Source organism: Aythya marila, assembly GCF_965140915.1.
Source record: "Aythya marila genome assembly, chromosome: 1".
In the NCBI taxonomy this organism is placed as follows: domain Eukaryota; kingdom Metazoa; phylum Chordata; class Aves; order Anseriformes; family Anatidae; genus Aythya; species Aythya marila.
Window position 1 is genome coordinate 119,018,994 of NC_139042.1, and position 26,923 is coordinate 119,045,916.

General features: G+C 41.9%; 1 long non-coding RNA gene across 1 annotated transcript; it reads left to right on the forward strand.

The window, feature by feature from the left end:
- LOC309874688 lies at positions 1 to 25,276 on the forward strand. The gene is made up of 3 exons (XR_014316886.1): positions 1 to 58; positions 24,669 to 24,728; positions 25,254 to 25,276. It is a non-coding gene; the product is annotated as an uncharacterized lncRNA (long non-coding RNA).
- The last annotated feature ends 1,647 nt before the right edge of the window (positions 25,277 to 26,923 follow it).

The following is a 26,923-nucleotide window of genomic DNA, read 5'->3' on the forward strand; positions in this document are numbered from 1 at the left end:
GTGAAGAGTTGAGGGGACAGAAGGCCTCTTATAAATGCTGCTGGAGATAGAAGAAATGGTAATAGGGGAATTGAGAGATAGGGTGAAGGAATATTTGGGAGAGTGATGATGGATGTCTAGGCAAACTGAGGTGGGCTTAGAAAATCATGGGCCCCTCTTCCCTGTATCTTGTCACACGAAGAGGTGTGCTGTAGGGTAGAGCCCCAGCACGGTCTAACACTGGTGGTGGCTATCTGATTTCCACTAGCTGAAGCTCTGGCTTTTGACTTGATTGTCTTCTATTCACTCTTGGTATTAGTGTAAATGATTAGAGAAAGGGGAGCAGAGAACTGGGCTGAGCCCATGGGGTTGCTGGGGGAGCAGCACAGCATAATTCCTGGTCTGAAATGGGTGAGGCAGTAATTGGGGTGTACAGGGTGGGGATTGATGTGGTCAAGCAAAGAATTGGTGGAATTAATTGCATGTGCATGTGGCTACTCTGCCTATTTTTCCTTTTCTCAGTAGTGTAGTTTGGCTCTGAGCCTATTCTTAGCTTTCCCCTTCGTTATTTCCCATAGTAAAGGTTGAATAAAATCAAATGATAAACTGTGGTCTCAAACTTTCCTTTAGTCCTTCTAGGAAAAACAGTTGTTATAGGGCTTTTTAACTGTTAACACACCCTCCCCCTCTCAATTTCTCATAGTTTTCCAACTTGTTCTGTGAAAAATTCTCAGGCTTTGCTCCTTAGAGCTGATGCTGATAAATGGCCTCGGCAAGAGACCCAGCGAACTCCCACAGCAGACTGGGGCAGAGCTGAGTGTGTCCCTGTGATTTTTATTTTTTGGAAGGGGGAACATGAGGGAGGGGAATAGGCTGCTTTCTCAGCTGGGGTCCTCTACTTCTAGATGTAGGATATAACAGTACTGCCTTCTGCTTCAGAACCAGCAGAGCAGACACAAGCTTAAGGGGCTCTTCCACCACGCTCCTTTGAGCAGGACAGGCATAGTGTCCTTGCTATAGCCTTGCTTCACAGGGTGTGTGTCTGTGGTATATTGTCATGCTTTTTTTAATCAGCATCAGGTGAAGGCATTCTAATGCCACTAAAGAGCCACAGGCTCCTTGACTCTGCTCCAGCTTTCCCACTGATATGACCCCATTTGAGAGACAGGGGAAGGCCTGTTTTAGTTACTGAGTTCATTGTGAAAGCACGCATCTGAAATGGTCACCACTGCAGCCTTTTCCATCCACCTCCACTTCAGAAGAAACCAAGGTAGAAACAATATATGTGGTCTCACCTAATCAATCTCTGGCAATATGGGATAACTCCTATTACTCCTGATATTTAATATTATGTGTTTCTTAATCTTAAACAATATTATCCCTTCTTTGTAAGTCTACTCCATACTGTGACATACCTCTGGATGCACTGCACTGTCAGTAAGATGTAGACAAACATTAAAGAATCCCTACTGGGGTGGCAAGAATGATAAGAGGCTTAGAAAACATGACCTGTGAGTAAAGGCTGAGAAAATCAGTTTTGTTTAGTCTGGAAAAAGAGAATATGGCAGGAGTAGGGTGGGAAATATGATAGTTTTCAGAACTGTCTGAGGGTGTTACAGAAAGGACAGTGATCAATTCTATGGGTCAGGGTGGGGTAAGGCAATAAATTGGCCTGAGTTCAGCAAAGAAGACTTGTATTAGGCCTTAAAGAAAAGAGGGGTGGGGAAATCAGCCTCCAGCTGTCAGGACTGTTGAGTGTTGGCAACTTAGGGCCTGTGGAATTATTGCTAGAGGAGGCTCATAAAATGGGTTGGAGGGGTGAAAACTGGAGAAAGCAGATCCTAAAACTTCATTGCACTTCCAGTCAGTTTTGTGTATCACCACTAATGCAAATTCCATGCTTAGTCTTGGCCATTTTAATCTAAATGCAGTCAGTTGTATTTTTATCTACTTTTATCATCCCTTTCTTGCTGCATTTAGGTGTTTTTCCCCTATTGTACTCTTAATCCATTTCATATTGCCAGATGAAAATACTGGGTGGTTGTTGACTCAAAGGGCCCTGTTTCTATAATTGTATTGCATCAAATTTGAACATGGTGGTTTTTGTCTTTGTACATCCAGGGGAGTGGCTCTGTTCCTGTACAGCACCTAGCATACCAAGATGCTTGTCTGGCACAGGGACCCTAAACAATGCTACAGGACAAATAAGACACTTAATTAGTTATCCTCACTCTTCCACAAATAACTCATTTCCATCTGTGGCTGTACTTGAGCAAGACTGGGATGTTTGATGTGCTGAGCTCAATAAAATATTGCTTCTAGTGCTTTGCAGGCTGCCAGCAGTAGGGAAGGTACAGTGTGAAGCAGGTGGAGGGGCTGTGGCTGGTTATCTAATGTTGCATGAAGAACACTGTTGTGTTATAAGTAGTTGCCAGAGAGCAGCAGGATCTCACTTTGATAGAAAACACTGTGATATGCTAGTTCAAAGATGCAAAAATGAGCGTGTAACTAGCCTGTCATGAAATGAACTGACTGAAGATACATATTACAACCAGGCCTTGTGTGTTAGCTGCACAGTGAGGCAGGACTGATACACACTATATGAGGTCAGACTGGAAGAAACAGAGGCAAAAGGAGGAGGATCATGTGTTGTGCTTAATGTTAGTGTCCTTGAGCAAGACCTAGTTGTCCTGTGCTTGGCTTGCCAGAGGCATTACTGTCCATAATGGGGAAGAAAGGGCTGAGTCCCTCCTCAGTCTGTATAGCAGCACATACTGCTCCCATGTTAACATCCAGATTTACAGCCCACATGTAATCATTCAGCACAGCAGAAAACACAGCCAAGGTTTCCCGTGGGGAAGCTGGCAGCCCTCAGGAACATCCCCATGCGCTCCTTGCTCCCTGCCTGCAGATGGGCAGCCAGCCCGTGGCCCCCTTGGCAGCCCCCTGCTTCTCAGCCTGGGGGCTCTGACCCCACTGGGGCTGCAGCTCCTTGCAGGAGTGCTGCAGCCTGACAGGCGCTGGGACTCACTCTTCAAAGGGGCAGGGGCTGAGCTCTTAAAACACCTCTGTGCCCCAGAGCCAATATCCTCAAGCTGGAGCAATTCAGAAATTTAGGGTTGTTCTTGAAGGTTGAGTTGTGGCAGTTTAAAAGTGCCTGAGATTCTGAGCTGCTGCATGCTCTGGTGCTGTTTGAAGCTTGCTACAGCCACATTGTGCCATCCATGGGGGGTTGTGGGCAAATCCAGCTCTGCTCCTGGCTGTGCCAGCTGCCCCAAAGTCTTCCATGCTGTAAGGGGGGAAAGATGTCCAGGCAGGACCTGGGCTTTGTCTCCAGGGTGGGATATAGTAGGTACAGACCTTCATCTCACTCTTCTCTGCCAGAGCTAGTGGCAGAAGATGTGAAGAAGATGAGGACTATGTGCCAAGATTTACCTCATCATATCTCATTGTTATTTGGAGACAATGAAGAACTGGGATCAGCCTCCACAGAAAAGTCTGCAGAATAGTATCTTGCACCCTGTGATGCTGCTCCACTTGGCTCAGGCTGCCCCTGCCCAAGTTGTGCCTTTTTTTTTGGTGAGAACAAGGATTATCAAGGAGCATTTCACTTTGAGGCTCTTCTGTAGAAAGTCTGGAGCACTCGTGTTCTGGTAATTAAGCTCTTTTTAAAACATTTCAGCTCAGACATATGACCTCCTTTCTCTCTTCATTTTATAGCCTCTCCTAGAGGCATATGCACTTCTGTGGTGCTGCTTCTTCCACTTGCGGTTTGCCTCCCACACTCAAGTCCTTAGAGCTGCCATACAAGTATGCTGTTTTTCAGGCTTTTCTTTTTGTGAGGTGTTGAGAAGAAATTGGGACTTAAATTATCCTGTAGGGTGTTGATGACATTTTCCCTTACTGTGTTTAGACCATGCTGGCTCGAGCTATCTTGCATCTATCCAAAGTTATTGCAGACAAGACAAGCTTTGATCTCTCCAAAAGTGCAGAAGTGGATGTCTGCCCGTAATGTGATGTCTCTCCTATTATTGCTGAGCCTGGAACACAATAACATCTTATAGAGGGCTTTGGAGTTTAGATTACAGCCCATTTATTTATTTTGCTGGAGCACTGTCCCATAAGGAAAATCCTGTGCTGGGTTTAAAGAGCCAGACAATGGAGCAGCCGTCACATTTAGATGTTGCTTTTGAAACAATACCCTAATGCTACATCACTTTGCTCTGCTGGGTTCTGCTCCTACTCATCAACGGCAAAAATCACAAGAACAGATTTAGTAAAAAGGCTTCAGTGATGTTTAATGAAAAGCATGCTGAAAATGAAAACACTGGCTCGACTGTGCTGAAAAAGCTGAAAAAGTAGCTCCCTGGTTCCTAGGTTTCTTCTTAAGAAGTGGATGTAACCATCACCTCACACTCAGGAAGGCGGCAGGCAACAGATTGTCTCAGACTTTTGTGAGAAAAAAAGTATTGTTACACTTAGAGTAAATAATAATGCCAAATGTATGCCAAAGATATAGTCCATACCTTACCAATGAATCAAGAATCGGGTCAAGAATCCCTGTGTATATAGAAAAGGAAAAAAAAGGTCTAGTCTACTGTCTGTGAAAATAACCTTACTTTTTTTCTTGAGTCTGCAGATTGCCCAAAATAACAGCTTCAAAATGTATGATCTTCTGTATTTGTACTTGATGCATTTTCAGATAAAATGAAAAACAAGCAGTATTTTTACAAACTTGTTTTGTTGAAAAATGTTTGAAAAATTGTAGTGAAAAAAGCTGATGCTGTTTTGCTTGCTCTATTTGCCAAGTTCCTCTCTCCCTCCTCCTTCAAGTTCTTAAAAATACAAATATGGTAAATAGAAGCAGGTAAAATTACCTGTGTATTGCAAAGGGGTTTTACACTTATTCTGATGCTCTTTTGATTTATTAAAGTATAGAATCATGGAAATTGACAAAAGACATTGGAAAGCAAATCTTTGAAATTTATTCTCCAAAGTGAGCTTTCAATTCTCACCAGCTTGACTAGAGCTATTTAGATAAATATTTTGTTGGCACTTTCCCTATGATATGCATCTCTTATGGATTGTTTAGTATTTTAGACATCTTAAAAGAATTAGGTAGCCCTTAAGCATCTCTGTTAAACTCTCCAACGCTCTTGCTCTCTTAAAATCTGATTTTCACAATGCAAATATGTGCAAGAATTATGAAGACCGAAGTTGTGTGTGTATATATATCTATCTGAGGCAGAAACTAAGAGACTAAGGCGAAGGGGATTCTGCATTAAGTATTTATTAATTTCTTGATGAACCCTCTGACAATGTTTCCATGTCTCAATGTGTACGAAGTGCTTGAGATCTTGCTGGTGCACCAGATCGCTGCAAAGCCTGGGAATCTTGCCATGAAAATTAGGGCTAGTTTGACATGGATTACATGGGTTTTTGCTAGTAATTACTGGAACAGCACATTTGGTAAGCTGGCATTTGATGCACACACACATATGGCAGGTCAAGCAGGGTAACAGGAAGCACTGTGAGCAGCTCTTTCAGCCAAGTTTTCTTTTTAAAGGACCAAGTCAGCAATAACAGACCAAAATAACAAGCCAAGTCCCAAACAGAACAGCCAAGACTTCATGTGTTATCCCACCTAATTGCTTAAATCCTCCTTACTGATTACCTCTTTTAAGTCCTCTGTCAAGGGTGTGAGTGAAATTTCCACGTCTGTCTTCTGAACGTGGACCCATGACCCTACTTACGTGCGGCTGCTCAGATCCATTTAAAACTTTGGGCAGAGGGCTATTCTGCTGCATAAATTGAGAAATACAAGGTGATGAGAGAACTAAAAGCACAGCAAACGTGCTTGGGTTCAGAGCGAAGGCTGTGGATCCAACTGGAGGGCTGAATGGCTAACTTCTGAATGATTTACTGAGCAGCCTTTGGAGAGCCCAGAGTGCAGGAGCCTCATATCTTTGAGATTTTGGGGAGATACAAAGAGCGTAGGTCTATGAGGTCTTTTCACTTAAAAATCCAAAGCCTGGAAACCTTACCTTGGAGATATAGATATGAGGCTTAATCTATTCATTTTAGCAAAGAGAAGGTGAAGAGGTGACTTGGTCAGAGCCCACAAGACTGTAGTGTGGTAGAGGGTTTCTGGGAACAAAGACCTCTTTTGTGGGGCAGGGAGAGGCACAACAAACCCAGTGTCTGGAAGCTGCAGCTAGGTTTATACAGATGGGAACTGAGGTGCAAAAGCATGGGCTTGAGGCAGGAATCACTGGCAGAATTTCTCTGCCTGGTGTTACGCCGCGGATCAGACTAGGTCATCACAACCAGCGCTCTTGGCTTTGAAATCTGTGCGCCTATGATTAACGTGATTCCCACATTATATGCACACATCAGCATTGCATTTAGCCACTGAAGAAGAGAGAGAATGCATCCAATTAGCTCTGGGCTTTCTGCCCAAAAAGGGAAAATGAAGTGGGATTTTGTTTAAGGACAACCCCAATAACTCTGCAAAACACCATGGGATCATTAGCACTTGGTCAGAGGGGACGGGATTTCAAGGGCCGGCACAAAAGACCCTGCAGAATGAACTCTGTTCAGTATTGAAGGAGGGACTGTGCCTACCTTGCTCCTGGCTTAGTTACAGTCCTAGAAAGTACAGAACATGCTTAGATAACCAAATCAGAGGTATGCAGGGCTGTACTGCTTTAGAAACAGCAGGTACAAGAACCCTTTATTTCTGTAGGGTCTTGCATAAATTGAAAGGAGAATATCCTTTTCTCTGAGGCTGGTCATGTTAAAAGGGGTGGTGCGGGTGATAGTGATGGGAGGCAATTGTTCCTATAGAGCAGGCCTCATTTGAATGTTTAGTTTTTGCTGGGAAACCAAGTTCTCATAAGAACTTTGAAAGAGTAAGTTTCAAGTGTTCTTGATTCACAATACAGGGGGAAAAAAAAGTTTTAAGGCTACAAAATATGTTTTTCAAATGCAAAAGAACTTGTCTTTGAAAAGGTAAGCTAAATACCTTTTTTTTTTTATTTATCTGAACTCTCAAAATCTTTTTGATGTACTTAACGGGTATCAATGAAATGTTTGGTGAAATGTTTGGGTGATTCAAATAGGAAATGTTTTAATTTCAGTGGATGAGAAGTGCTCAGTCCCTTCACAAATTATTTTGATCAGGAAATATTTTTAGATTGTTCATGGAACAAGAAAAGCCACTGCTGATACAGTCTGAAGTTCTGCTGCCATAAGGTGCTAAGAAACCTGCAATTGTCACCCGTGTGTGTAGGTGAGCCCTTTTAATACAGCTGCTTTGTTTTGATTTTCCATTCTTTCCGGCAGAGTGGCCAGTTATCCTAACCAGATGCATTTGCTGAACGTTTCCTGTCATCTGACTCCAAAGTCCTCAGTTTGAGCAGGGCATGGGTAATTGTATTCGCTCTTTTAGGAGTTCAGGTGGTTGTTGACTTCTTGTTCTCTGTAGCATCCAAACTGAGGGACAAAACAGGCTGTTGCTGACTGTCATTTAAAAAGACCATAGTTACCCTTCTCGAGTTGTGTAACTTGGTCTGGGATTTTCTCATTCTGTTTTCCAGCCACCTTGAGGAGGAAGTATCATGTGAGCTCACGCTTTTAATCTCACCTAGGGCTGTAGGTCTGCACTATGCAAATCTGAAACAACTGTTTTAAAGAGCCCTTTCGTTTTCACCTTGTTGCTATTGGCAGGAAAAAAAAGTGTGCAAAAGTAAGAGAAGAATTTGTTCCTGGCTGATTTGAAAACTGAATGGTTCACTGTTTGTTGCTTTTTTTTCTCTTTTCTAAAAGTCCTTTACGTGGGACTGGTTTCTGAGGGCTTGTGATCATACATATAATTTGTTTTTCATCTAGCCACATCAGTTTACTCTGTTTACAAAAGAGTCTTTCAGCACCTGACCCTATATTCAGGGCAAGTTCTGCAACCTTTAATTGTTTAATTAGCTGGTGCTAGTTTAAAAATATTTAACAGTGCCCTTTTTGCTAAATACGTTATTTCAGGAGGCATCCCACCAAATATTTTAATTCCTGTTTTACTTCCTTTTTCTTTGCTTCCTTTTCTGAGTAAAGTAGCAACAGCCACAATCTTTGAGGGTGATCTTCAAATACTTGCTAGTAGCACCCATTTTAACAACTGGTGAAATAAAAGCCTCTATCTGACCCCCCTTATGCTGAGGATGATTGTGCCTGATGTGCTTTCTGCTGGTGTGTTGAGGGGAGTTTAAATAAATGAATAGAAAAGGCCTTGTATCTTTCCATTACTTTTTAGTTTATTTAGTGGTGACTGGGCAATCCTTTCATCTGAAGCCTTGTGTACTCTTTCTTTTTCCATAAAACTTTGGAATCAAACAAAACCCTAATGCAGGTATGGAAGTACTTTGCATAAAGCAACAAGTAGCACACAACATGAAGGCTGCTTGTCCTGGTTTCCTCTCTTCAAAAAGAAGGATATTAAGTAAAAGTGAAAGGCAGCACTTTTAAAGCTGATTAAAGGGTATTCTTTTAAATGTTACTTAACTGGGGACTGACAGAATTTGAGGGTTTTCTTTGGGGGCAAATTTTGGCTTGATGAGGAGAAAACTGGGCTTCTGAAAAGCTTTTTCTTCTAGTGACAACCTGTTGTTCCTGCTGCAGGCAGATGGCAACACTTTTGCTTTCTTCATCAGGCTGTCAGCTGACCTCTCCAGGTTTATTTCTGGTAGAATGCCTGATGTTTTTAAGATCAGCACACTGGCAGCCAAAAAAATAAAGAATCAGCTGTTTGCCTCTACCCCTACCTATTCTGCGAGGGATAAAGAGGAGCGAATATAAAGTACCCCAACCTCACTTTCACTGAGCCACTTTTTAGACTGCAGACTTTTCAAAGTCAGCGTTGCACTTGGCTGAAACGATGAGATGCTGACATTAAATGCTGGTCAGGCAGAGCCAGTGTTAATATTTTCAATGCCTTAGAAAAAAATAATGAAAGTATGTAAACTAATTCAACTTCTGTTATGATGAAGTTCCTTCATAACATCTGACCAAAATCAAAGCTGTGTTTGAGGACCTAGGCAAAGTATAAATTTTCCTCTCCTTATTTGGGACGGGGTGGGGTGGGGAGAAATGATGTTAAGAATGTTTAGTGACAGCCAACTTCCTTTCCTCGTCCCTGTTTCAAAAATTCCAAATTAGAGCATAAAGAAATCAGGTTGATTCCCATGGTCAACAGCAGACAATGCCAATGAATACACATACTGTCAGTGAGTGAAATGCATAATCCCTATGTGCCAGAACAGAGACAATGGAGACAAAAGCCACAACCTTTCAACTCCAAATATATCACTAGGCTAAACTCTGCTGACACGACTAAGAATAAGACTGAGAAAAAGACTGATCTAAAGAAATTACTGTGCAAGAAAAAAGCCCTCCTTGTCTAGCACCAGCCCCTTGTGCCCTGCAGCATTTGGCACTGGCTAGGTACTCAGTCTACAGGGCACTAAACTGTGTGCTATTTTGAAGTTACAGAGAAGAGACGACAACTGCAGCTGCTGAGCACTTCCAAACATTAACACATTAATTCTGGTAGCCCCACTGCAAAGTACTAACGTGTTAGTCCTGCCCGTTTCACAGATGAAGTTATGGGACCATTGCTAGCACCGTATTTTCCCTTCAGTGAAGTTGGTATGCACTGAGTTCTACCTGTGTCCATAGAGCAGACAGGCGCATTTTAACTCCAGCAGGCTCATCTGCCACCTGCCTGCTTTGCAGCCTGATCTAACTCCTCCACTCCATGTTGTTAACCCAGCTCTCCCTGTGCAGCTCCTGCGTTAGCTCACAGTGTGGTCCCCCTCTATTCTAGCTTCTCACCATAGTGAGTTAGTGGCTGTCATACACAGGGAACATTGCACTTCATCTGAAGAAGGCCCTTCGTGAACATCTGGAAATGAAGGGTGCTGAGTGGGAAGTAAGCACCAGACTGTCTGAGAACCAGGCTATCCAACACACATTGCTTTATCAGTCTGCTTTGATAAAGGAGGCTAAACCAGTATCATTCCACCACCACAGCTTATCTTCTAAAGTCCCTCTGTATCTTACGGTGACTAATGTTGTGAATGACAGCTTCTTTCCAAATACTCCAAGAAAAAAAATGCTGGCCCAAGTTGGTGAGAAATAACATCCAAGAGATACAGCAATGCTAGGCAGTCCAGTGCTTTGCATTACACAGTACTTCTTACAGTTCTCTTTGTAGTGTTTGGATGACATTGTATGGCAACGTCTTCTTGGAGGGTGGATAAAAATATCAAGTCTGGGAAGATGGAGTAGTAATTCTTGCTGTCCCTATAGAAGAAAAAGTAAGGGGAGGAGATTGCAAACCAGAACACATGGGCTTTATAGAGATGATTAGGCTTCTTGTCAAAGGAAGCCAGCTGTGAACAATTCTGCATCAAGACCCAAGCTTTTTTCTGGTACCAGCTTAGCTGTAATTTGGCCAGGTCAGTCACTGAAGCAAGGTGGGCTTAAAGAAAGGGATTTGTCCTGTGTGGCTTCCTAGTGCTGGGAAAAACCTGATGCTGCTGGTGAGGAGGAAATGGTATAATAAACAGTTATGTTAAAGAGAAATTGAGAGCAAGAGAGTGCTGTTTACCTGTGGGAACAAGTGAGGCGTTAAGAAGATGTTTCTATTGGAAGAAACATACTGGTAGTTTTCACTGTTCCTGTGCCTAATGAAACAGGACCTCTGCAAGTAAATAAATTATGCTAAAAATGTGTTTATCTATGTTCCTAACTACTCCTTCAACAGGAATTTAACTACGTACAAAGATTTCATCAAATCTGGGTCAGCAGAGAGATAAAAGCAGTAAAGAGGTAAAGAAATAATTTCATTTTAGCAATTTTCAAGCTTTTACCTTTCATATTCACTGTAGTCTGTTCAATTTCTTTGTTACAGTGGGAGAGGTGGGTGTCATTCCCCCTGCATTGGGCACCAGTATCCAATCTGTTCTTTGTCTTTAACCGCTCTCTTAGTTCAACAGCCACTTGCATATCCACAAACTCCTCTTTTTAAAGTATTTCTTTGGCTCTGTGCATTTTTGCTGCTTATCTCAAGAATCCATCTACTTGGCTCTCCTACAAATTTGCATCAGCTTAGGCAAGTTGCACTTGGCTAGACTGCAGTGCCCTTACTCACATTAAGCAGTGCCTTGCTACGCAAACAGCTTGCTGTCATGAGCAGTGGTGCTCAGCAGAGGAGATATTAGCTGGCTGCAGAAAAAGCCCTTTGCTTGATTGTGTGATAGGAATCTTCCCCATGGATGATGAAAGTCTGTTTCTTCCTTCCTTCGGTGAGCCCGTTGAGCCCTACAGATCAAAACCTGTCTATACATGCTAAACATAGCTGAGTATATGTAGGCGTTTCTGTGGTACCTGGAGTCAACAGTGTTGGGAAAGAATCTGTCAGGAGGTAGGGAAGTTATCTCTAAGAAGGTGATATTTTTTAATAACCAGAGAGAATGCCAAAAGCAAAAGCTTGCCAGGGAACAATTTGTGAAAACATTTGGTCTAGTGATTTGCTAGATCCTAAACATACTTGGTGAAATTGGTCTTCTTTGTATTAGAAATATCTTCACTGTCCATAGGTGAATATTTGTAGAAAAGCCGAGCCCTGAGCATTCAGCTCATCACTGCTTTTCTTTCTTTAAAGCTTGGTATTTATATCATCTAACCGGAGGGTAGTTTTGTTTGTGAATCTGGCTGACCAAAGTCCCGAGGGCCTGCCACAAGAAAGAAAGCTTCTCCACTGGTTAAAAACAACTTTTGCACTGGATGTGCTGGGAAACAGTCTACTGAATGAAGCAACTTTTCTAAAGAGGGGACAGCTTTGTGGTATAATTCTGCTGACTACACTGAACTTCTACCTCAGAAAGATTCTGACTCCACCTTTGCTGTCATAAAATTATCTGCTTTTTAGTTGAATCTTCATGAATTTCTTGCAAGAATGGTCTTACTCTGAGAGACAAGACTTCAAGAGAATTCTCTACATGGCAGCAAACTGCAAAGAACATATCACTAAAGCATTTTTGATACAAGCAAAGAAGAGACACTACTCATTATATACTCTGCTGTATGAAAAGCCTGAGAAGGTAAATTTAAAGAGCAGAGACTATAGCTTCCATTTCAGAACATCAGCAGTGTGAGGTCCTTAAAGTCATACTAAGACAAGATCTACCACTTCAACAGCCAAAATTAGCTTTGTCTAAGGTCATTGCAAGGGTCATACATGTTTTGTAAACAGAAGTTACGTAAAATTGGAATTTGCCATCTTATCCATCCAGCTGCTGAGGTTTAGTTATAAAGGAACACTGGTACAAATAATTCTATGTCTGAAATAACAGAACAAAACCGAAACTGATGAGGTTTTGCAACACCAAACCTGCCTATCATAGCAGAGGTAAGAATAAACTGAACCACTTTATTTGAGTCCCAAATTGTGGTGCTTTGGATGAACAGAGACCAAGGCCAGGCTACCCACAGAAAGTTCAATGCAGCCACCCAGGTCAGAATCCAGGCACAACAGTGAGGATGATTGTTTAAAGTTTCTGAAAAGAGAACTGAAGTATCTCTCATGCCCAGAAAGCTGGCTTTCTGTTGAGAGGAACCCTAGGTGTTGACATCACGATACCAAGCTGTAGGCACTACATCTGCAGAACAAGTTCTCTCCTTTGCCAGTCACAGCAGGGCACTGTAACTAACTGTTTTTGGAAGCAATAACCTCACCCATAATTAGTGGCTGAGTGGCTACACATACAAAATACTCTTTTAACATTCTTTCCTTGCATTAATTTGCTTACTGCACAGACGAGAGTAAGTGACCTTCAGGTTTCATTTGGATTTATTTATCTCCTGACCACTTGAATCTTGTGGCTATTTATCTCACGGCCTGGGAATGAACCTTGGCATCTCACCTGGCTGCTCAATGACGTAACTGTTTGCCCAAAGTTGCCCTATATTTTTCATCTTCACATTCTAGATGAGTTGGCTTGGCCTTCATTAATCTTCCGTTAAATATGATGTTTCTCTCCAGGGCTTCGATAACCGCTCCCAGCCTGCCATGCTTCAGGTCTCACTCTGCTAAACTTCTTCAGCTATATGGAACATTCACTTTTATTTTTTTTTTATTTTATTTTTTATTTTTTATTTTTAAACTTGAAGTTATTTTAAATCTGGAATATGAAAATACCTTTGTGAAGGAAGTATAGATAAGAAAACTAGGGTCAGCTGGGTCATCCAAACTGTCTTTTAGTTTAGGGTCTCTTAGCTAACCAATACATTTACAATACTTGAGGACGTGAACAAATAGATTATTAAAAGCCTGTGTTCTTGTAGAAATGTACCTGACTGAAGAAATTCTTAGAACAAGTGGTAAGAGAGGACAACGTTATTTTCACTTTTGGTCAGGTAACTCACCAGTAGATGTTCATAAGATTAGTGGGCTCTGATCAGATCTTGTTAGTAGCTTTTTTTTTTTAAGGTTGGGACAAACAATGTAGTATCTGTATCACGGTATTTAATAAATTAAAATGTTCAGCCTGGCTCCACGTGAAATGTATTTATGGTGTTTATGCAGAACAGAGGTTTTTGACTGTCATCTGTCCAAGGCATCTTGAAATGCTTTATGTCACCTGCCTCTCTCTAGCAGTAATGCTCTGACATTTTCTAATTAAATCTGTGCAACTGTTTACACTGGAATTAAACTTCAGCAACAGAGATGGAGAAGGTTGCAGAGAGCCGTGCCTTAATTACCCTCTTTTCTCATCTCATGGCTCATGCTGGTTTGCACTCTGCTTAAATAAAGCAATATGGTTCTTCTGAGAGCCCAGGACTACAAATATCATGCTCGTGTGTAGCTTTGCTGGTGTTTTGTGCAGTACCAGATGTTTTTTATTGAGGAAACTCTACTATGTAGTTGAATAATGTAAGTCTCTACAGGCCTCATTGTTCTGTTTTGGACAGGGTGAATAAGACAGTACTAAATCCTTTGAAGAGTTAGGAAATGACAGTAACTGGTATAGTATGTACTCCACAACTGATGAAGAACCAGATGATCTTTCTCTCTCTCTCTCTTTTTTTTTTTTTTTTCTTCTCTGTTTCTGGAAGCACAGAATGGCCTGCAATGGGTGTACTGGGGCGGGGGGAAGGAGCTTTCTTCTGTTTTCCTTGTAGCTCCAAAACGATTAGAAAATAATACTCTGCTTCAAGAGCTTTGCCAGCTGCTCAGACCCATGCCACTCAAGGGCCACCTAAGTTGTTCACCTTATTTACATTACCTCAGCATGCATCAGTTTCCTACTCTGTAAAAGTTCTTAATCTCTGAAAGAGACGTTTCTTTTTCTCTGTAAGTTGCTTTGAGATCTAAGGGTAAAAAATGAGGGTCACTACGTGAGTACTTGACAAACTGGTTGCTGGGCTATTGTGACACTTCAGCTGTGAAAATAGAGCTGATAGCTGGCAAATGAGATGTACATTTTCTTTGTCATGCACGCGCATTCATCTGTGCTCTACTGGGGACCCTCAATTTTGGCTCTGTTAGGTGAGGCTGATGCTTCAATGAATTTGACACTTAAAAATGCTCTTTTACATAAGCTAGTGGAGAGTTTGGTCAGTGCACCATGTAAAATTTGTTGCTGTGTGCAGGTAGGTCTTGAAGGTTGCAAATGGTGTCACGCATATTCCATGACATCTTTTGACAGCAGCCAAGGGTCGGGTCAAATGAACTTTGGGCTGCACCTCCCTGCTTTGGGAGTTTTTCTGCAAATCGGGCCAGCGGGAGCAAATCAGCCTGGGAGGTGGCAAAGGTACGAAATGTCTCCTCCTTCTCCACCAAGTCAACGTTTTGGAAGCACAGGACAGCTGTCTTGAATATCGCAAAGCAACAACTTGTATGAGATCAGAGTACAGCTCTGGGCTTCGTCACCCAGATTTCTAGTGTGATTGTGCCAAAGCAGAAGGTTTGGCTGGCTTGTGAGGAACATCCTTGTGGAATGGGGGCACTCCTTTGAAATGAATATGGCTGGATGGGGAAAAGTGGGGAGGACTGAGTGCAGAATTTATCTGATTGTACATTTCACATGATGAAATTTCTCTTACTAAAGCAAACCAGGCCAAAAGAAAGAGGAAAAAGAAAAAAAGGAACAGAGGGAACTGAGGTTTTTTTTTTGTGGTCGAGCTGTGCTTCACGTGCTGTTCTGCATTATGAAATGAATCCAACTGTATCCAGCAGATTTTAATTAACTTTTATTAGGAGGAAAAAATTAGCTCTCTGATACAGAAGACTATTTCAAAAATGAAGTATCTTGGCTATTTTTAATCCCAAATGCACAAAAGATCTAGACTACAATACATTCCAGTGGTTTGAAATATTTCAATTGGAAAAAATAAGTGAAGCTAGTTTTGTCATATGAGAAGACATCGCCACATCCTTAAGTTTCATTGCCTCTACTTGCATTGAAATAAATTGAAAGAATTTTGGTTTGAAATCATGAAGAAATCAGAGCTCCAAGGATGAAAGCTTTACTGTGAATGTCAATGTTGAGTGAAATACTTACAGCTAAACCTTTCTAAAAATTCTTCAACTGAATGAGCCAAATCTATGAAGGACAATGCTGATTTGGGGCCTAATATCAGCAATGCATCTGTCCACATCAGAGATTATAGAAATGCATCAGGGATATGGACTTGGAGGTCCTCATGAGCTTGTCCCCAGTCCTTAAGTGGCTGAGTTCCTTGCATGCTGTGGTTAAGCTCTGACCTACTCACTCTCACTTTTAATTTCTTCAGAGAAATTCTCTCTGGTATGATGTTTAAAGTGTATATTTTTCCTCTTTTTTTTTTTTTTTTAGGAAGAGAAAAAAGATCCAAAGTAATGCCTTTATGAAGGAGACACAGAAAGCAAGCAATTCCTGTACATTTTGTTTCATCAGCAATGCTCTTTCTTTTGCAGGGGTAATCACAGAAGGCATTTATTTCATAGTGGACAGCTAGCTTTACTGCAGTGAGGGTCAGAAGAAGGAGGGGAAAAGAGTCTTACTGGAGTCTTCTTATCAAGTAATTATTATTATTCACAATTTCTGGGCAAAGTGAATCAAATAATTTTGGAAAATTACTAACATCTTCCTCTGCCCCTCAAAAAAGGTAGAGGGTAACATTCACTTAGTCCTTGTCTTAGAAGTTATGTACTTCTGCCTCTCAACTGATGGACTGAATTTTGTTTAAACTCAGCTTTTTTTCTAGATATATGGAAAGAATAAGGGATAAATCAGACACGGTTAGCTAGGATCTTTAAAAGTATAAATTGGATCCAGCTTATTTCAGGTTTCAAGGAGACATAGCAAGTATAAGTTGCCATCCAGGATCTAGAGAGGAAAAGTAGGTAATCCAGTGCAAGCATATCTGCTTTCAAAGTCAATTATTTCTGAAACTGAAGTATATTATATGATAGTAAATCTGTCTTTTTGAAGTCTGCTACCACTGTATGTTGTTTATTAAGAAATAACAAATTCTGAGACACACATTAACTTTTTCTTAATGGAGCCTAGAGGAAGACTGAGAGAAAAAATGCTTAAGAGGCGAAGCATTTGGCCCAATATTCATAATTTATCACCATATTATAATTTTTAAAGATTTTTGTCCAGGGTAAATCATAAATTTAAGAAGTACAGAACTGAATCCAAGAGCATTCCTATTTTATGGAACAACTACATTGCCAAGAAGCATATTTTAAATCCCTCTTCATTAGCAACATTATTGACTCTGAAACAGACAATTCAGCCTGTTCTCCCCACCAAAACAGAAAATAATTGTTTGGGGATGGTGTTCGAACACTCATTGCATAAGTAAATCACTCCTACTACATATTTTCATTCAATTCTCCATAGTCTAATATAGATGTAAACATCTAATATTTTTAGAGCAAAATGGTGCACCAGAACGTAGGGGGAGATTTTAGGCCGTAACCACAGAAAAAGATCTGTAACTAGAGGCCTGTAGCTGAGGTATTAAAGAACCTTCATCTCCTTTTCAGTCCCCAAGGTGAATACTTTAGTTTCCAATGCTCATCCTTCTTGGGGAGTGTGTCGGTGTTCGGTACAGGACAGGGGAGCACGCTGGAGGGGAGTAGAGCAAAGCTGAGCGGCTGCAGGCTGTGGAAAGGCAGTTGTGCTGGGGGCACGCTCCCAGAATATGCAGTCTGAGACAAGGTCCTCCGTGGCCTCTGGCATGGCCAGCTGACAGAAGGAGGCAGGCATGGTTTGCCTGCAGATCGTAACTTCCTCGGTATGGTTGCTTGTGTGTCAGCAAAGGCTTGGGACAAACTCAACTGGGAAAAAGGGAAACCGAAGACTCCTGGCTCACAGCTCAGGCTTCAGACCACGCAGCCATCCTGTGTATTTCTCCACGTACCTCAACTGGGGTTCTGTCTGGGGTCATCTTTAAGATCTGTGTCTTCACCCAAGGACCAGTTCTCTATATAACATGCTTATGTTGCCCTGCTGTGCCAGAAGTTTTTTCTCCAGGTCTGCATTGTTCGCTCATTTCGTCATTGTTCTTTCCCACCTCATGCTGATAAAGGGCTTAGCTGTTTCCAGCTGGTACTCTACTGAATTTGCAATTCATTATGTATCAAGTAACTTTTAAAACAACTCTCATAGTTTGATCTTGCCAGTTACCCACAATCTCCAGCTTTGTGCTCCTGCTTAATTCTCTTTGTAAAACAAAGTTGAACCAAGGATGAAGAGACTTCTTAAAAGAAAACCTGTCTGTCTTTGTAGGGGAACAGGAAGGAAATAACCCAGAAGTACTTAACTGGGAGACCCATCTCAGATATAATATATTGCTTTGTTTCCAAGTTTGTAGAAACTTATATGGTCTGTTGTTCATGTAGAGGTAAAACTCTAGGCTTTCTGGTGACCTTACAGAGGTGGCCCACTGGTCATGCAGCAAATACAGACTGCACAGGTCTGAGCAATTAAGGAAGAGAATGATAATTCTGTTTTGGGGCAGCTAGCCAGGCTGTGATCCTGTGGTTTACTCTGGTCCACAGTGCTCCACTAGTTTTTGGTGTCTTTCTCATCATCTGCTGAAGTTAAGTCTGTGCAGATGGGCAAAGCGAAGCCCAGGAAGGTGTGAGGCCCCACTGGGGCAGCTCTGGGCCTCAGGATAAGGATGACACAGTACATGGCAAAAAAAGTATGATGTTCACAGAGAAGTCTGTTATCTGGCACTGATGCTATTGGGAGCTTTCAGCGAGCAGTTAGTGTGAGGATGCCATTACATGCAGAGCCTCAAGACAAGAACGTGTTGATCTCCTGCCTCTCTGCTAGGGCTGCAGTGATACCCATTTCTAACACAACCGTATGACCATTTCTCTGTACATCCCTATAACTGCCTTGTTGAGAAGACAAACTGGAGTTTTTCTCCAGCAGCACAAAGGTGGAGAGTTACAGTATTTTGGCAGGGAAGGGAAAATGAGGAGCACCAGTGGTGAAGGACTGGAGGTTTCTTTGCCTTTCCTGATTACCCTGTGACTCCACAGTGCATGAACATTGATCTAATGTGCACCTAAGGGTGTATGCAGGAGCTTGGGCTGGGAAAAGCAGATACAGAGATGACCCTGCAGCCTCCCAGGTCATTTTGCATAGGGGAGTAAAGAAAATTGGCCAATTTCTCTGGTGAGGAGTATCGCTTTAGGCAAGTTGCTCTGGTGAACAGCCTGCTGTAAAGGTCTGCAGAGCAAAGCAGCATCACAGTGCACATCTGGGCAAGTAGAGCATCCTGGGAGAGATGTGAAAGCTTTTGAATGGCAAAAGATGTGAGATTAAGGCCCTACTAGACGCAGGCTGTTCCCATGCAGGAAGGTCCCTGGTGACTATGTCAAATTTTGATCTGTTATTCTGAAGCAGAAGAATCAATGTTTGCTCATTCTGGCTCAGCTGCAGAAAAATCATCAAAATAAAAGTTTCTGTGTGGTCTGAGATTAAAAATATCAGTTCAAACTGGTTTTCTGCTTGGATTCAGTCCAACACCCTCTCCAATACAGAATTAAGCTCTGTAGAAACTGCCCATTCTCAAAGGGAACCAGTGTGCCCAGATGGTAAAATTAAGGGTTTTAATTGCTCGGTTAATTTTCATCTCAATTTTGCCTGTGTTTTGCTACATTGTCATTGTGTAATTCTGTGTGTTGCTGCTCCTTTGTCTCTCAGCACCCTCGCTTGGATGAGGCCACAGCTTGATTCCTAGCAGGTAAGAGCCTCTCTTTACAAGATCACCACTGTGCTCGTTCCTCCACAGCAGCAAAGAGGCCAGTGGCTGATGAGGCCATGGAAATGGGCTTCTTGCCCTTAGAACAGAGTCTGGAGATTAAGGTTGCAACACATCAGCATGTGCTGTTTTGGCAGTAGCCACTGCTGTAGCTAATCTCTGAATACGTGGGAGATATCAGGCTCCAGGATCATTAATCATACATTCATTTATTTTAATGAAAAGAAAGAAGAAAAGACTCCAGTTTCACTGGAAAAGTATAAAGAAAAGCTTGACCTGGTGCCAGACTTAGACTGATTAAAAGGAGACTGTCACTTTCCCCGTCTTTATAGATGTGTATGCTGCCAGCTCATGGGCCCCAGCCTGTAAGTCTGGAGTGCAGGCTGGAGCAAAAGCGCTGGCTTTTTCTGAGCTTTTCTCTGTGCAATAACTGTAATGTTTAGACCGAGGTCAGGCTGGAATGAGCTTTTTCCCCCTGAGGGACAACATCACGGTATGATGCCAGAATCAGCTGGCACGGGGTGATGTTCCTTTACTGGATTATCCCTTCCCATCCTGTCTGCCTCTTCTTCCTGTGACCCCACACCCTGTGCTCAGAAGCATCCTTCAGCCCGCCTGCCGTGCTCATGCGATCTAACTGTGGTCGCCCTGGTAAAGGTTTTGGTGGGCTATTTGCTCTCCCTCGCCCCCTCCCTAAGCCGTTCTTTCTTACTTTGTGTAGACGCAGACACAGATGTACAACAATCTGCTTTATCAGCCTGGGCCTTTTCATACAGCGGAGATTTACACCCTGCTGCCGTGGTGACAGCCTGACTTCACTGGCTAGGAATTAGACTACTGTATGGTCTCCTAAGCTGAGTAGGCATTTGAAGGGCAACTGCTTTGCAGTGAGCGATTTAATTAGTTAGTTAGTTTGTGCAGAAGGAAACAAAGTGGTCAAGTCATCCATTTTATCTTATTTTGGGCCAACTCTCTCCTAAAGTCCCTTAAAGCCGTTTCACACGTGTAACAAATGAGAGAGATTGGGCCATGATATTCAGGGCTTTAACTATAGATAGGGTTACCCAGGCTCCCTGGCAATGATGCAGTGTGCTATGTGACAATTCCTTTCACCTGTGTTTGGGCAGTAGATCACTGTTTTATTTTATAACAAAGATCCCCATTTGAACTAAAGTTGAATTGGTTCCACTGCTGAGAGTGAACTGTTCCAAAAGAGACTTTATTTTCCTTCATAAAATGTGTCCTGCAGTGGTTCTTCCTTTTCTTTTTTGCTGGTGAAGTTTGCAAAATGTTTACTGAGAAGTGTGACAAGATGTAAGTTTTGCAGGATCTGGGTTTATTTTCCATATTTTCCATTCAGTCTTACCTGTACCACAGGAGAAAACAATAAGCTTTAACTGGTGCAACAGCACAGAGTTTGACTTAGCTGTTTTGCAGCAACTGTTGTAATGTCTTAAACTTCAGCTTATTTGAATTCTTTCAAAATAACTGTGAAACCATAGGCAGTTCACTTGGTGATTTAATTCTCACATCCACTTGTTATATTTCGTTTGGTCTTCTGTAACCTATGTTTACTTCAAAAAAAGAACACAAACAAAACCCAGAATTGCTACATGATATTAGATATTATGGTATTTTGTATCCACATATAGCCACTATTAATTGCTTCAGGAAAGCTGTAAAGGTCTGAGTAGCAAATACTTACTAAATAACCTGATGTTGATTAAAATTACTTCCTTCCACCTCTTTCATTTTGTGAAAAATTAATTCCTGGTCTCAGCAACTCCCTCAGCGAGTGCCCAGGTTTCTCTTTTCTCCTCTATGAGATGTGAGCTGGACTTTACCTCTTCAGAATCATACCTTTTCAGTCTGATGTTAATCTGTCCCAGTTTTCCCCCAGCTTTGACATTCCTCAAAATCATTGCATATACATGGCAGCAAAAGGATTAGGTCAACAGTGCACAAAGCTGATGCTACAGATCTACATAGCCTCTGAAATACTGAACCAATATTCAGTAATTGATTGGATCCAGTTTTTTGATCATTTTCTGATTTTTCTTAAGCATCTTCATTCTGACCTCAAAAACCTCAGTCTCTCTCTGTACAGAAACTTTCTTCTGCCCCTGGTCACATTCATTACTTAACTCTGAGACCTCCTCTGTGTCTCTTTTGGAGGTGAGTAGAATATTGCAGGTGTGTGCTGTTGATTTATGTAATGCTTCTATAATAGTCAATGCATTATTCATCATTCCTCATTAACTAAGGCTTCAAATAGAGTGTTTGAGTTGCATTACCTGCATATCTTCTCTCTTTTAGTCGGTCACCTGTTGCAAAAAGTGTCGTGCCTAAAAGATGATAATTTTTTCATTTGTGGTTCATCCATCCTGTGTTTTGGTTCTCTTATCCAGGACTCAGTGGTTTCTTCTCGTTTATTTGTTACATTCAGAGCTTCTATTTTCTGACAGTACTGTTATCTTTATTATCTGAAGAGATTAACTCTAGATTAGACTTCTCACCACTGCTCACTTTGCCAAAGACTGAGGTGATTAAGGTTTTTTGCAGCCAAATCCCTTAACTACTTTGCATTCAATACACACAGGGTCCATCCAGATGATTTCAGAAACACAAAAAGTTCCTAGAGCACTTCCTCAAAGATGAGTAACGAGGGATGAGTACTAATATACAGAGCCTCTCACCTGCATGTCAGTAGATCAAATCCGTGATAAACAAAACTTGGTTAGTCTTTAGCCTCTTTGGTTGTTTTGTGCTCCCTCTAGTTCCAGCAGGCAGCTGTGTAATAGCAAGCAATAAAAGCTCCCACTGCAGCATCTTCTGCTGCAAGGCGGACTGCGTGTGACATGTGGACAGCTGAACCCTAAAGCTAGTTTTAAAAGCAGCTACGAGATAGGTTTATGTGGCTCCCGTGTAGCTTTCCTAACAGGGAAGAAACATATGGAAAGCTGTCAAACCAGTGCTAAACAAATTTTAAAGGAATGCACTTAGTGATCACTTAGCTATTCAGGTGCGAATTCTTGGCCTCCTGGAAGCACTAGAAAAACTCCCCCTGAATTCTTCTGGCTTTAGCCACAGGCCGCTGGAAGATTCATTTGAATAAACATGGGATCTCTTACAGAAGGCCCAAGGCCAAGGTGATATGGGCCCCAGCCTTACACTGTGACTTTCAGGATTTTCAGCTGAAGTTTTGACTTTTGCTGTGTATCTAATATTTTCAAGTTGCTTGGGAGGGGAAAGTCAGGAAGGAGTAGATGGGGTTTCGCCTTGTCTGAATTATAATCTGGACTTGGTTGCTGTTCCACAGCTTTGATCAACACCACTGATTTACCATCATTAACAAGGAGACGCTGCAGTGGAGCCTGTAACGTTGCCCTGACCTCAGCCACAACCTCTCCCTGGGTATGAGCTCGAGTTTGGTGCCTGCTCTGACTGTTTGCAGACTGAAGCAGCAGGCTGAACAGCGCTCAGGCTGGAAGGGAAAGCCAAGGTGCATTACATCATATGTTAGTCATTCAACCTAGAGGCAGCTCTACCAGCACTCGATGAATTTCTCTTTTTCTCTCTCTCTTCTCCTGGGAAGAAAGCTGATTTCTATTATAACAGGTGCTAATCATATATCGTGGCTTTCCTGGGCTGCCCAAATGGCCTGTTGGCAAGAAGTAGCTCTCTATTAAGTGAGACAGGGAATAAAGTATCTTTGAACAGGTAAAAATGAATCACAGCATTGTAGTCAGAAGGATGGTGTTTGATCAAGTTTTTTTACAACCCTGCACACAAATGCTCTGTAGATAACTGTTACATACAGTATTTGAGAAAATCTGCATTCATGTAGACCTTTGTAGACAGAGTCTCTTAAGATTCTGTACAGCTAGTGGATTACTATATAACTAAATAGATATTATGCTGATAAAAAAATATGATCATTACTTGTCTTCCATTCTGTGCAGCCTAAGATTCCTCAAAAATCTCTTCTTGGAAGCCTTAACTCTCGGCTGGCATTTACCTTCAAGAAAGACAACCTGATTCAAAGTCTTCAAGTAAAGGAGAGGCAATTAGACATCCAGCCACTTGATCCACATGGTTGACATACCTCATATTCATTTTTTGCATTTTAGATTTATCTGAATTTGCCACAGCATTGATCTCCAGTCATGAGATTTCGTGTAGCTTCGGGGCTAGGATTACGCATGTACTGTTTGGGGCAGAAGCACAGTGTAACATGCAAACCATAAATCTCAAATCTTGCTGAGGTCTGCTTGCAAATTCTTCTTGAAGCAGTCCTCAACTGCTACAAACGTTGCAGGGAATTCTGTCTGAAGATAAGGAATGGGGCTCAGAGTTCATGGGAGTGTGGTGTGACTAAGTTGGGAAGACTGAATAAGCAAAGTATTTGTTTTGCAACAGCAGTGCCATTAGGGAAGGTTTCCCAGAGAGTTAGAGGCAGCACATATTACTGGAGAAAGTAGACACTTGCTCAAACATCTGGCTGGTATCCAGTCACTTGTTTTGTGCGATGTAAGGTCTGGTCTTTTTCCCTTTTTTAATCAGTGGGCATTAGGAGTTAATCCTGCTTTAGTGCTTGAGCTATGGTCTATTGTAGAATTAGCACATCATGCCCTAGGAGGCTAACTCTACTTTTGACTCAGCATATCTTATTTCCATTTGTGCAGAAACGTCTTGGATCCAAACTGTGTAAGTCATAACTCAGTGGAGACTTGCTTTTATTAAAGCTGGTGGCTTACCCAGGTTGGGGTGAGGTAGCTTACCTCTCAATTCACCTTTCTGCAATGGCTCAAAAATATTTTTAGCATGCAGTCTTAATCAATTTTGTGGAAATAAAAGCTTTTCTTCTGCTTTTTCACACTCTTCCACTTGGTCATGTTGATACATCCACAGTGCCAAATACACCTTTCCCAGAACAAGTGGTGTAGCATGGCTTACAGCCGTACTCAAGGCTAACCTGCTCAAGAAAAGGCTGGCAATGTTCACACTGAATACTTTTCCACCTCCCCACGAACTTACATGGCAGCCTGTTAGCCCTAGATATAATCAATATTTTAAAATATGTTCCCTTTCCATTCAAAATGCTTGCAACCATAAGTGCTGTATTGTAGCTCAGTGGGCTGATGTTGTTATTAGATGAATTCAGCAGTATAAATTACATGCTGTGCATGTAGCATGAGGATTTGTCAGAATGCTTGAGAGCGCAAAGTGTGCTGAAATGGTGCTGTAAAAGGGTACTCAGGTTTGGTGTGGTTTGCAGCTGCAGTTTCTATCTATACCGGCTGTCTGGAGCAGACCACAGAATGACCTGTCCTGCCAATTGTGCCTGTGTTTTCCTTTTGCAGAAACCCATTTGGCTCTGTCCTGAAAGAATGTGAAGAGTAACCTGACCTACATGCAGACAGGTATCCCCAGACTAACTAAAAAGGAAGTTACTTGACAATTGTAGGCACAGTTCTGGGAAACACGTGTGTCAGGTCCTGCTTAGCCACAGGCTTTTTGTGTGACCTGAGAGAAACCACTTGCCCTCTTCAGACCTCATTTTCACATCTATAAAATTTCTGACTCTTGTCTTGTCAATATAATGTTAGTACTGCTAATGGGAACTCTCCCCTTCCTTGTCTGTTTAGAGAATTCAGCACAATGCGACAGCTTAGTTGTGGTTTGCAGGCTCTGCTTTAATAGAACTGATAACTGTAGTAAGACATTTCAAATTTTACTTCTGTATATGATCACCATTTGAAAAGACTTACTAAGTATATGTTCTTTGATTGTTTGGGTGCGTGGCCTTTTCTTTTCCTTTTCTTTTCTTTTCTTTTCTTTTCTTTTCTTTTCTTTTCTTTTCTTTTCTTTTCTTTTCTTTTCTTTTCTTTTCTTTTCTTTTCTTTTCTTTTCTTTTCTTTTCTTTTCTTTTTCTTTTCTCCTTTTAGGACTATTTCAGGCTGATACAGAGGACCATCTCTAAATTCTTCCCCAAATGAGCACATAAATAAACTTTATGGAAAAATAAGAATATTTTCCACACCCAGCTCTTCATGTAAGTGTCCTGTGTCCTGTGCATTCCATGCATACCAGGTGAAGGAGTAAGACCCACTGAAGCTCTCACTTGAGGCAGAGGCTTGCTTTGGTTAGTAGCCCACATAAAATGACTCAAATATTTTTTAAGAGCTTTTGAAATCTATAGAAATTTGGCAGCTGATCCAGAATTGCTGGGAGATGGCAGTACACCTGAACTGCTGATATAGAAGCGAGTCACTGATGCGTACACCTGATTAGTGTAGAGCAAAAGAGGACTGTGGGACTCAGTAAAATTTGCAGACTCCCTACATCTGATCTATTGCTGTCATTATCCCCTTGTTTTCCTAACACCACTCGTGGACTCATTAAATCCATCTTAAAACAGCTGCTTACTACATTTTGCTATCACTAAAGTTCATTGACTTCACAGCAACAATTTGAAGAACTTGGAATCAGTCTCCTCCTCCACACTGAGGGTACTGAAACTCACCTGGACACTGTCTAAACATGTGCCTCAAATGAAACCTGTGCATTAATCAGTGAGTCCAGCAGTGTTCTTCCAGATATGTATGTACCTGACATGTAGTTCAATTTGCATCCTTACGTAGACATGCAGGCTCTTATAACTGCTTCTGTAGGAGTTTTCAGAACGTGATTAGCACTCCTAGGGGTGGAAAGAGATAGAGGAGGTCCTGAAATGACAGCAGAGGGATGGAAGTCCTCTGCAGCATAAGAGATGGTTTTGCGTGCTGAGCATTGGGCTGAATTGCCCATTCTGTGTGATTATGTAAAGAAAGACCCCATTGTACAACGTCATACACGCAGGGGAAAGGGGCTAGAGCTGCTCTGGGAACCTTCAGCCTGAACTTCCTGACCTCTGCGCAATTAAAATTTCAGCCAGCCTTGCATGTATGCGTGCTTTTGGCACTGCATTCTCGAGAGGGTGGCTGTTTTCATTTTGGCCAAGAGACTTCAAAACATGGTTGGATAAATAAATGTAAATCAGCTGCAGATACCATTGTATGTGACTCTCACTCCCTAAAACTGCTGCAAATACTAAACTGAGAGTCTGAGAGCTGTTTATGTTAATAAGGTAATTTGAAAGGTGTTAGGGTGAGGTAAGGGAAAACAAAGCGAAGGATCAGCAAAGTGCTTATGAACCCCAGTCTGTTTTTCCTTTCAGTGGCAGTGCAGCCAAGTGCTGCACAAAACATATGATTGTTGCCCTCTTTAGCTCCAGTTTTCCTCTGCAAATTCCAAGCAGGCCTAACACTCCTGAGTGTTAAGCACAGCCCTGTGCACAGGCTGCCCAGCAGCTGCTTTTTCAGTTACAGCTCTCAGTCTCCTGTAACTTGTTAATTACGTACTGCCTATCTGAATATGCCAGATGACTGTGTGAACTTTCTGTGACTTAATATTTACAGCACATTAGCTCTCGCAAGCCCCATCTGAGTTTGGACTGGATAATGCAGTATAATTTGTGCCGTATAATGTACAAGCCTGCCTTGGGGATAGCATGTTGTAGAGATATCCGAGCTAGCTGTAAGTAAACTCTGTCCTGTATATGAAGGAGTTTCATCCT